This window comes from Mycteria americana, chromosome 7 (assembly GCF_035582795.1).
Source record: "Mycteria americana isolate JAX WOST 10 ecotype Jacksonville Zoo and Gardens chromosome 7, USCA_MyAme_1.0, whole genome shotgun sequence".
Lineage (NCBI taxonomy): Eukaryota > Metazoa > Chordata > Aves > Ciconiiformes > Ciconiidae > Mycteria > Mycteria americana.
This window is the reverse complement of record NC_134371.1, coordinates 9,376,841-9,389,297: the sequence shown is the minus strand read 5'-3', so window position 1 is coordinate 9,389,297 and position 12,457 is coordinate 9,376,841. Positions and strand designations below refer to the sequence as shown.

General features: G+C 45.2%; 1 protein-coding gene across 1 annotated transcript in view; it reads left to right on the top strand.

Moving 5' to 3' along the window:
• Nucleotides 1–3,018: 3,018 nt before the first annotated feature.
• The window catches only part of GNB4 (G protein subunit beta 4), a 33,812-nt gene continuing 24,373 nt past the window's right edge, over nucleotides 3,019–12,457 (top strand). Inside the window, exon 1 of the mRNA XM_075506930.1 lies at nucleotides 3,019–3,142. The gene's annotated coding sequence lies outside the window, so the exon portion shown is untranslated. The remainder of the gene's footprint in view (nucleotides 3,143–12,457) is intronic.

The following is a 12,457-nucleotide window of genomic DNA, read 5'->3' as shown; positions in this document are numbered from 1 at the left end:
GTAGCCGTTCACTGGACTAACATGCAGTGTTTCACAAAATTTCCATCAAAAGGGTGTTTAGGGTGTTGCTGGAGCTATCTTGGCTGAGGTTTTCAGTTACAGCTGAATCAGCACAATCTGCAAACAGGTTCCCTTCCTCTACCTTCCCTTTGGAGACATTTCAGACTCATCGGGCAGGAATCCAAGCACTGGGGGCCTCCAGTAGCATTTAATCTATCAGAAACCGAAGTTGCTGTGTTGGCTGTAGTAACTCATAATTCAAAGATAACATGTTAGAGAAACTGATCTAGATACTGATTCTAAAAACTTGTCTGGCACTGTATCTCAACATTTCTCTTTCACTGCAGAACAAGTTGATTCCTTATATAAATTCTAAAATAATATGAAGCATATTGCTGAACTGGCATAAGAATAGCTCCGTTAGGGGTAGCCCTGATTTTGCAGAGTAGGGTTTGGCATATGAAACCAGTGATCAGAAGCAGAACTGGATAAAAACTGGTTGTAAAATGTTGCCAGTAGCAGGACTGGGGATTTCTGTTTCATTAGGAATTCTTAACTTCTTCGTATAATAAATATCTAATGTAAATGACTAAACAGACTACACAATAGGTGGGATGAGTTTTCTAAGGAGAGACAATTTCTTCTATTTGTATCAGTTGGTCTTAGAAAAGATACTCTTCCTTGGAAACTTTGCTTTGCTGTTAGCCTTGGACCACCACAGCTGCAGCAATGCCACTCCTGCAAGATGAGTTCCCCCGCTGAGAACTGTCCCCCGTGTGCTTCATTTTCCCAGTCTGCAACTGAAGAAACTTCCCTGTCTCCCAAATGAGTCATGACGCTAAATTATGTAATTTTTATAAATGTTTTAATCTGCTCCACTGGAAGGACAAAGACTGATAAGTTCATCATATGTAACTACCTAAATACCATTGGAACTTTTCTGGGGCTTTGCTTACTGCCTGTTATTTTCCAGAGCTGTTTCAAAACAGAAGATAAGAAATTATGTGCTCATTCTGGGACCATATCTTGTCAGTCATCACTACTCAGAGATCTGAATATTGAATAAAGAAAAATGTAAGGGAGCAAGCATAGTTTAAGGGAGAACTATCCTTGTGCCAATTTCTCCCTTTTATAAAAGTTAAGCAACTTCTACAGTGATACAGTGATTCTGAGAAAGTTTTTTTCCTCTTCAAGTATGGTCCAACAAAATCAAACCCATTCCTTGTTGATTTTTGCTATGTGATCACTCATTAAATGCAAAGTAAACATATTGCTGAATGACATCTGTCCTTTGGGTAAACGGAGGCCAGATGTATCACAGTGCGGAAAGCACAATGTAGACTTTGCAACCAGGACAAAGCTATTAAGATAATAGGTTTGAGTCAGTTAAGGGAAGTGCATAAATGTTTTTCAAAACTGATTTAAGGTAAGCAATGAGCTGTTTCATTACAGTACGGACTGTACGTTCCAGTATGTACTACCATTAATGCTGAGCCATTTATCAGTAATACACTAATAGCTCAAAGATTGCTTTACCCACAGTGGTTATGATATTCATGTAAAATATTTTACAAAAATCTTGAGACTTTGTGGTGCTGATGGCGTGGCAGACCCATGCTGAGAAGATGGATGATGCAGGTGTCCTATCTTTAGTGTTGGAGTCCTGACCAGGGCCGCCTTATGTTGGCTGTGCTGAGGCAATGACTTCTACGGAGGTGTGCCTGTGGCATTAAGGTCAGTGGAGCAGGCAAGACTCTGAGAAGCTGTGGCTGGAGCATCCCACAAACTAGCTATTCTGTATATTCTCAGGTCTCACATTGGCTGTGATTGTAGTTTGGCAATTTGATCGTAATTTGAGCATCGGACGTGGAAGGGCAGACAGATCCGCGATGAGACTGATGCAACCTTGGCAGTCAGTCTCTGGTGGTCTTTCTGCTTTCCACATGCTGGTATAAGGATGGGTGCACCATTAAGGGATGTAGGATCGAAGCTTTGTGAGGAGTACATGAGATTTGAGTATCCATTCGCACACATCACTGCTACTTTGTTACTGATCTACAAAGTTCAGTGGAGTTACTCCTTGCTACTAATCAAAGAGAAACACCGCAGCCCACTGCACGTTGAGGGCGAGATATGACTTTTATTGGTCAGATCCACAAAGGCCAGTGCTGCTCACGAGGAGGCATCTGAAAATGCGGGGTTTGGGACCTCACCTGGAGTCCTTTCCCGACACCTATGAGCAGCTCCATGGGGTCTCTCCAGCCCTGGCCTACACCTCCTGGCCAGGCCAGGTCCTCACACTCCTCCCCAGGCCACTCCAGTGGAGCAAGGCAACGTGGCCATCGAGTACCGGGGGGCCACTGAAGAGCAGCCCTCCGTTTGGGTGCTCGGGAGGTTAAAGACTTTATGGAAAACGTGTGCTCCCCTTGGCTCCACGTAAAGGAGAAGTTTTGGCCGCATGTGGGCTAACGATTCGGTGGACGCCTTTGGGCCAGCAGCCGCCTCGGGAGCGGGTGCTGACCCACCACCCCACGGGATGCCTTGTGCTTCGCCGGCCTGTCCGTCCTCCGCCCCGTGCTCCCCACCACCCCCTGCCACCCCCGACAGGCCCGCAGCCCCCGCCGGGCGCCCTGCCAGGAGGCGAGAGCCATCGCCGGGTGCAGGCAATGTAACCTGCACGCGCTGCCAGCCCTCAGCCGAGCTGCTCCTGCCGCCCGGCCGCCGCGGGCTCTGCGGCACTCGGCGATACGGCTGCACAGCCGCCACCGCGCGGGGACGGCTTCTCCCCTCGGTGCCCGGTGCCGCCAGGCCCTGGGGCCCTCACACGAGGCTTCCGCGGGCACTGCGGCTCCCCCGCACCCGACGTGCCCGCCCTACTGCGGCCGAGGGGGCCCGGCCCGGCCCGGCCTCGCCCCGCCGCCCCATGCCGCGGCGGGCTCGGCAGGCATCGGCGCCGGGACCTCCGGGGCGCTGTCGCTTTAAGCGCTCTGACGTCAGCGCTGCGCAGCCATGGCAACGGCCGTCACGTTGGCTGGGTCCATGCGGGAGGGGGAGGAGCTCCTCCCGCCGCGACCGAGCGCCATGGAGGCGGCGGCTCGGTGACACCCGCGCGGACCGTTACCCGGCGGCGGCGAGCCGGCAGGTATTTCCCGCCCGGGCCGTGGCGGGGCGGAGGATGCCCGCGGAACCGGGGCCCCGCCGGCGGGGGGCGAAGCCTGGCCGGCAGGCGGCTCTGACCGTCCCCCGGGGCTCGGCGGGGCCGCCCGAGGGCGGCGGCTGGTCCCGCAGGGCGGCCGGCGGCGCCCGCTCCCCGCCCCGGCACCGGGGAGCCTCGGCCGGGCGGGACGCGGCGGCACGGCCGGGCTGCGGGGAGCCGCGGGCCTCACTTCCTGGTCCGGCGGCAGCGCCGGCCGCCCCCGCGCCGCGCTCGGCCGCACGCGGGGCGGAGGAGAGGGGGTGCGGGCGGGCGGGCGGCGGCCGCTCGGGGCCGGGCGGAAGGCTCCACTGCGCTTCCCGTCTGGGGCGGCGCTGCTCGGGCCGCGGAGCCTGGGGGCGGGCTCGGCCCCACCGCCCCTCAGCGCGGGCCGGCCGGGCGGGCGCGGAGCTCCCCGCGCTCGGGGAGGGCCGCAGGGTCGCACCGGCGGGAAGCCTCGGCGTCCCCTCCGCCGCTGCCCGCCGCCGCGCCCCCTCAGAGCCCGGCGGGGCCGCCCGGGAGCGCCGCAGCCGCCCCGCGCCCGCCGGCCGCCGCCCCGCCCCTCGCGGGCGGCCCCATCCCGCGGGCGGGGGAGGGGGAGCATGGGCGGCACCACCGCGCCGCAGCGCCGGGGGGAGGGGGCGGCGCTCGGCGGGGAGAGCCCAGCCGCAGCGGGGGTGAGCGCTGAGGCGGCCGCGGGCGTCGCCGCCAGCAGCGGCCCCAGCCCGGCCGGCAGCGCCGCCGCGACCCCGGCAGCAGGTAAAGCCCCGCCGCCGGGGCTGCGCTTCCCGCCGGGGCGCCGGCTGCGGGTGGAGGGGGCCCGCCGGGGCGCCGCCCAGAGGCGGCGGGCGGATGTGGGGAGTGGTCCCTCCTCAGGGTTGCGGGCGCCGGGGTCCGCTGGGAGCGGCCGGGCCCGGCGGGGGTGGGCGGCATCGTCTGCTTCCCGTCGCGTTCCCCCCCGCCGCCCCGGAGCGCGGGCATGCCGCGGCGCCGCGCCCAGCCTCCGCGGGGAAGGGTGGTGCCGCGGCAGAGCTAGGCCTCCGCGGCGCCGCGGCCTCGGGAGAGCTCCCCGGAGGTGGTGGCGGGGGGGGAGGGGGCGGGCGGGAGGGAGAGAAGGCTCGTCACCCCGGCGTTTCCTCAGGCTGGGGGGGCGCGAAGCGGGGCGGGGGGCTTCAGCCGCCTGGCGAGTCGGCGGCACCGAGTCCCCCGTGCCGCCAGCTTCGGCACGGCTCCGCCGAAGGGAGCCCGCGGGACCTACAGCCCCGCTGCTGCCAGTTGTGAGAGCAGCCGTGGGTGTAGGTCGCAGAGAGATCGGCTTGCAGCCAAGGTGCTCCTTCTCGCCTGGGAAGTACCTCCTTGTTGCTGGGGGTCGTCAAGGGCAGACCTGGCCCTGAAAATAATAGGATTAGCGATGCAGGTGGTACGTCGAGCTGTGCGCGGGGGTGTTCAAAATGCTCCTGCCATCCCAACAGTATCAACTAGTCGAGCAATTTGTATTTAAAAGTCTGTATAGCTGGTAGCAACAGGCAGTTTCCAGGTTTATGCAATATGTAGGGAAACTCTCCTCTCTTTTCTTTTTTATTTCTATATCTATCTCCAACTTGTTTGGATTTCGGCATTCCATAAATTCGTTTTGTGGCAAGAGGCTATGACTTAGGTGCATTGCGTGAGTGTCGTGACAAGGGTAAATCCCTTTCCGTAGGAAAAGTGCAAAGTCATTAGATGCTTTTTGTGTCATACTTCGTAGGTATTGCTGCTTTCCACATCCAGATTTTTTTTGCAAAATCTGCTTTGTTTTTTTTTTTAATTTGCACTTATTGCTGAGGTTATCAGCTTCTTTAATTTTTAGTTTGATCTCCGTTGGAAATTGTGAAAACATTGCTTTTATCTTGTGATGACTGGTTTGGTGTCTCTGACAAATTGCTTATATCTGGTAGACAACAAGTTTAGTTTATGCTGTAATATTTTCTGAACTAATGCAAAATAAGCCTCCGATCTATTCCTTCCTGTTAATTATACAGTTTGGGAATAGACATGTTATCTTTTATTAGACCGATTATTGCAGCTTGGAAAATACACTATTTTCCAGGCCAGTTTTCAGTTCTGAAATAGGAGCACGGTAAGTCTCAAAGCTAAGTATGACTTGAGGAAAAAGTTGCTTAGAGTTTATTTTGATTATATACAGTCAATTTCGGAAGTAACATAAGTAGCTGTTCTCTGCTAGTAGCTGTTCTCTGCTAGGTAGAGAGCATAAGGAAAGGAAGGGAAAAGAATGGCAAAATAGTCTAGAGGGAGGAGACAGGTAACCAGCCTCTAAAACCCATTATAAAAGCATTGGGAGAGTTGAAAACTGTAGTTTTTTGAGTCTGGTGGGGTTTATGTGTTCCTTGGAGTTCTGTGTTCTACTTTGGTCTCTGCTTTGAAAAATGTTTTGTCCGTTTTCTACTGAGAATCTGAACTGAGAGATCAGAGTGATTGCTCAGTGAGAAACGGTTCCCCGGTGGTAGCTGGGTGTTTTTCCTCTTGTGCCAGTTGTCAGCACAAGCTCGTTCTGGTTTGTAGGGGTTGCCGTGCTTCACCTACAGAGTTAACCGCAAGAGCATTTGATGTGCTTTCCAGAATTTCGTATGCTTCCCTAAGTATAAATAGAGGATCCAGAGATTTTTAGTGCTTCTTGTGGGGGATAAGTGGCTGTTGGGGTTGTGGTGGGAATACTGGGGGAGCCTGCAAAGTCATTTGAGTGTGCAGAAGAAAACCTAAAGCTGCTCTCTGACTTCTGCTAGAAATATTGGAAGTGATGTAAAAGATGGTCACTAATCTGACAATTAAGTGACAGATGTAGTAGATGTAATTACTGGTTAAAGTTGGGGAAAGTCTGAAGTAATGTTAACAGGAATAATAACTATATCAACAAATTAAAATGAAACAAACCACATGACAAACCCGTACAATCCTGGAAGTCTTTTAATGGGATGAGAATCTTCAGTGGGTGTTTGTGATTCTTATGCATGATAGCTGTGGTGGAGTTCATTTGTGCTTCCAAAGAACAGACTGATTTTATGTTGGAAGAAGGGGGCTAGGAAAAAGAGGGAGATCATAAATATATGGATATGTCTTGCTGTGTGTATAGTATGGCAAAATGTAAGCAATATTGAATTACGTACTATTTCTTTACAATTAGCAGTTTTTACAGTGGATAATGTGGATGAGTTACACAGATTTAATATGTTGAGAACCACGGCTATAATAATATATAATAATATCTTTTGTCTGTTAATCATGAAAATATTGAGTTTCACATTAGAGGGATGTCTTTTTCCGTATTGTTAAAGTGGTACAGCAAATAGCTGGTGTTCTCTCTCTTGTTCAGCCCTTTCCCGAGTGCTTGAAAAGTTGGTCTCGATAGGCTGCTCAGGTCATTTAAATCTTAAGCAGAAGATTGTTGGCTGTGACTATCATCTGTTATATTTATGTTGGATAATGAAAGTTTCAACTATATCTTCATGTTGCTTAGCTGAGTGCTAATACATCTAGTTTTTAATTTGTCCAAGTATTTTAGTTTTCCAAACAGTTTCTACAGAAAAACCTGGGAGTTAAAAACCTCATTAGAAAACCTTGCAAAAATATTTTTGAATACAGAACTGTGCATAGTTTTCTCCTAGAACATTATGCAACTTTAAAAAATGCCACAAAATTTATGAATATAAGATTTTGAAGGTGAAGTAAGAAATAAAAACCCCACAATATGCAATGCATTTGTACATCTTCCTCAGCTACTGTCTTCTCGGCCAGAGTAATAAATTAAGATTGTTGTGTCATTGAAGACAGGGTCATTTGATTTATTGTTTTTTTTATCTCAGGAGTCACTTTTAAAAGTCTCATCAAACTAGTAAGAAATCCAACATCTCTGAGTTTGATGTGCAATGCTTGCTCATGGAATATAAATACTTAGGGCAATGATAACGCAGCGGTTGTGTTTTGTACTTAATACTGTCTGAGAATATCAATGCTCAGATTAAGGCAGTTCCTGAGTGCCTGGAACTTGTTGTTTAGAATGTATGCATAGTATTGCTAATCAATAAAATATTTTTTAAGTTCCACCAAAATTTTTCTCTCCTTTAATTGGATGCAGACCTGTCACTTATTTCATCTTCTGAAGTGTGTAATTAAATTTAGTTGTTACTGTTTTGTTCTTGTATGAAACGTCTGTGTTTTGCAACCCAGTGTTTTGTAACAGAATTTATGTGAAAGACGCTAAACAGAACTAAAGCAAATGATCACGAAAAACATGAACGTATGCTCTTCTCTTAAGGTTGTGGTTTGATATCTGATACTAGAGCAGAGAGCTTCATAGAGCTTTCTAGATAACACAAGGCAGTGCTGGACAAAGCTGCAGCTTTAATTTAAAAAAATCTGTACTGTTAAGGATTGTGTTAATGTGTTCAGCAGTGTGTGAACCATGAAACAGTCCATCTTTGCAGAAAGCCTGAAACAAAAGATCAAGAGGTGAACTTCTTAATGTTTTGAATGGATGTCAGCTTGGATGCCATCAATGATACTCAATGTTCTGATTATTATTAATTACTATAGTTAGTGTGGTGAAATACCACAATAAGGTGAATGAGAACTTATCTGAACGTTTATAAAAAACAGAATTAAAACAAATATAGATGGACCTTGACTAGCAAATAGTTATACTATTCAGTGAAGACAGTTTCATTTCCTTTAAGATGGCTCAGCTTCCAAAAGTATGCTGACATGCAGTAAAACAAATTCTGATTCAGTTACTATAACTTTTGCAGTCTGTTGCCTTCTGAAAGAACTTACACTGGAAAGGAGGGGAAAGACAGACGTACCTGACTGTAATGTAGAGCAAAAGGCACTTTCAAGTTCCACCTATTACATAAAATTAATTGTTAGGAGGTGAAATAGGTTTGCCAGTTTGCAGAAGCTGTAGTTTTCCCCTCCTTATGTTAGCTCTCAGACAAATATTAATCATATGGATTTTCAATGTAAGCCAAATGTTTGAGTCATTGTGAATCCTACTGTTTTGAAACATAAGAGCTGAGTAATGTTAAGATTAAAATTATTTTATAAGATTTTAATTTTCAAATGGGGGGGAGGGGAACAAAATGAAATTGTCATCTCAATCCCAGGATTGAATGGGTTCCTTAAATAAGACAGAAGATCTTGGAGCTGCTCTCAATGACTCGTTTGGTGTCTCTGACAAGAACAAATAACATCCTCACAATCAGCGGTGGGAACTCTTGGACCTGTTTGGTTGGTTTTCATAGTGCAGTTATTAGTCAAGTGTTCAGCATCTCGTCTAGCACAGAGCACCCAAGCAGTTTCAGGGTAACTTGATGATTTGATTCTTGTTGGGTTACTTTTTGTATAAATTTTTGCTGCCCTATATATTTTTTTACTGTAGTAATTATTTCTAACATAAATTGCATGTGTCATTTTCTATATTTATATTAAAATGCAATTTATGTGATATTTGTACACATTTGAAGTCTTCCATTAAAATTAAAGATGCTTATTCACGATCTAGTGTTATAACACGTGGTATTTAAAATTGATCCTATTAAAAGAAATATTTGATCTGAGTATTTTTCTGGTGACCCTTTCTGTCATGACCGATTGCTTTAAGTGAATGTTCATGTAAACCAATTTTATCCCTAGTTTGGAAAAGGAAGACATTTTCCTTCCTTCAGATTCTTGATTTAAATTGAGCTTAGTTGTTATTGAGATGAAAGAAATATTCAGATTGCGTATATAGATGCTATGCTTGTCAAAATCTGATTTAACACACTAAGTTTGGAGCGTCAGTGTGTATCTAGGGACTTTGATCAGTTTTGGTGATTTCTGTTAAAGGTTCTGACAGTGCAATGTAATGTCAGAGTACTAAAAAATTAATAAATCTGTGGTATATTAGGTTTTAGGTAGGCTTATTCTATAAAAGCTTCCCCCCCTAAAATTATAAATTAGGTTTAAGCAAATGTATTTATCTTGTGTGAAAATTTAAACCGGACTCCTTTCCTTTACATGTGCATGTTGGTGGCAGGAAGGAAAGGAAGTAGAAGAGCTTATCAAGTTTTGTAGCAATCTCAACATTAGGTACAATAGGCAGAGTTCACAAAATGGCACAGCAAAGCTTCCAAGAAGAGATTAAGTCCAGATACCCTAGAATTTCAAGAAACTAATAATGATGTTAGTACCATTTTCCTTCCATTGGATCAGTAGGAAGGACATGGCATGGATGTTGGGTGCTCCTAACAATCTTACGGGAGAAGAGCAGTGGTCCGCAGGGAAGTGTGGCAGCATTTTATAGGCTATTAAATGCCTCTTAATCTTATTGACACTTGTGCGGCAAGAAACTTCTCCATTGTGGTTGCTCTTTCTAGTAGTTTGGATACAAGGTGTCTAAATAAAAAACAAGGCAAAGTATGGAGAATGAGGTGTCCAGGAAGTAAAACTACTGTTTTGGGTGCTACAAACAGAACCTTAATCTCCAAGATATGCAACAGAAAAGGGGAAACTCCTCTTTTGTCTTAGAAGCGGCCCCAAAAAAGGAGCCAGATTACTTTTTTTTTTTAACAGCAGGATAAAAATGTAATACAAGTCCAAAGTGAAAGTGCTATAAATGAGTATGTAACAATGTCAGTGCTTTGTTGCTGTTCTCCAGACTTTAGGAAAAAGCAGCTAATTGGGAAGGTCAGGTAGCTGGAGACAGGAAGTTATTAAGGCATTTTTTTTCTCTCATCTATTATAGTTTGTTACAAATGCAAATAGATGGGCATCAAAAGCCAAACACATACTTTGAAAAAGGATGAAAAGAAGAAAAGAAAATTGACTTTTCCTAGTGGTGTTGCTTCAGAAGCTTGAGCAATTTTCTGTTCTCAATCTCTACAGAAACCTTGTGGCCCTGAATCGTAGACCTCTGTAGTAACTTTGACAAGATGACAGCTGAAAGGCCAACATCCTAAGCAAACAGTTAAATTGCTTGAGAGTTTCATTGGTATGGCTAATGTTTGCTTTTTACATTGAGTCAGATATCATTTTGCTTTGCACTTAGCTTCTGGAAGCAGGAATTTAAGAATATTTAGTCATTTTTACTAATCTTTCAGTCACAATTGCTGAGGAAAACTCCAAAATGGTAATATGCGTATCCCAAATGTTAAAACCAGAAGACTTATAAGAACAGTGTCTGCTCCTTGGTGAAGGCTAGAAGCAGAGACAATGTACTTAGCTAGGCTGCTGTTGACCCAGTTCACTTTGCCTGGGATATGTAGGAAGTATTTACAAGAACAGAAGTTTCAGTGGATTGGAAAGATAACCTCCAGCAAAGCAGGTTATGGGCTCTCTTGTGGCCACAGTGCCTGGCAGATACATTCCTGTCTATAACTGTAGGCCTTGTCTCCCCAGGGGAATTCTGCTATTTATAACCTAGTGAGTGTCACGTTTTCATAGAAAAGTTCTCGTATTAAAAAAAAAAAGAAAAAAAAAAAGGTGACACTTTGGGGAAGACTGCTTCTTGTGGGAATATTGTACTTCTTTCCTTCAGCATTTTGTTTCTCTTCCATCCTCTTCTGTTGGAAACTTAATCTAGGGCCATTTTCCTTCCAGTAGCCAAGTAGGTAATTTCTGACTTCTGGCCACTATACTCTGTATGTTTATGTGACCTGAATATCTTCTTCTTTTTGGGCTATGAACTCTACAAATACATTTGGATTTTAATACGTTGCAAGGGCATGAAAAATAATGAATCACAAGTTTAATTTACAACTTCCTTTTAACATAATGCCAGCTTTTTCTAGATAGGCTTTTTTATAAGAAAGATTTTTATCTTGTCTAAAAGTTTTCAGCCAGATATAATCAGTATGTTAAAAGTACTCCTACTATAAAGACAGCCTTTGAGAACCCTGCAAGTGTGAAGATATCTAGAAGCAGTGATACATATTGCTTTAACATAGCATCTTCCTTAAGTATTTGGTGTAGTTTCTTTTTTAATAAGTGACCATTCAAAAAAAGGCAATACTTCATGAGAAACATCAAAAGAGTATAGATTAGATATATCGATCTCATCACAAGTGATACCTGAAGTAGTTACACAGCGTATGTACTCTTAATATCCCGTATTGCATTAGTAGGGGTGTAAACAGTACTTAGGGTTTTCATTTTCTAATATGGGATTTTTAATAATTCAGTGGTTCTCTGTAAAGTGAGGTTTTTGATAGATTTGTAAAGGCCTATGATAATCTGCATCTAAAAAAAAAAAAAAAGAAAAAAAACCTACTAAAGTAGCCTGAACCCTAGTCTGGAAGAGAACTTAATTTTTGTGGCTTAGAATCACAAATAATTGACCAGAAATGTATTGTGAACCAAAAGCAAAATCAAAATTAGACCTGAGGGCAATAGTTTTATCTGATCTTTGGATAATCAGTTTAAAAAAGCAAATGTTTATATTCGCTTGTTTTCTTATGAAAGAGAACAGCTGTATGCTAAATGTTACAGCTGCATAATTATGTGAACTGCATAATGCCTCGCTGTAACTTTGGTACCAAGGGAGTATGTGTGTGGTGCTGAATGGTGAGGAGGAGGGAAGGGTGCTGAAGACTATGTATAGATCAAATGCATTTTTTTCTTCCAAGCTGGTGTTACATTTGAAAGGATGCAATGTGTATGTGTAACTGGTACTGCTGGGCTTTCTGCTCCTGAAGTGTGTAAGAATGCTCCACTTTCAAAAACCGTCAGCCAGAAATTATGTCAGTCAAGTGAACAGTCAGAATAGTTGAATCGAGACACTTTTCCTGTAGACAGTGTTAGTTTCTATTAATATGTATCTTCTCCACTGACTTTAAACCTAAAATTTTCTGTGTACTTAGTGCCTTTTATGCATACTGTGCGGTCTGCACACTCTCAGAAAACAGGAGGCTGCTTAAGTAATCCTTTGTGCATGTAGGTGCCAGACCAGATTTCATATGCATAACACTGCTTGGCCCTACAAATGCAAGAGTACTGTGCCACTTCAGTAAATATCAATGTACTAGCCCCTTAAAAAAATTCAAAATCAAACTTGTTTAGAGATGGATTTAAATGTAAGTTGTCTTTCAAAATTACTTTGAATTGTCACACTCTCCAGTACACTTTTCATAGCAAAACTTGTTAGAATGGTTTCTGGGTATAGCTGAGTATTTGAAGAGGCAAATAATGTAATATGTTGGCTCACTCTGTGTGTGTCTGTGTCCACCTGTCTGTCCC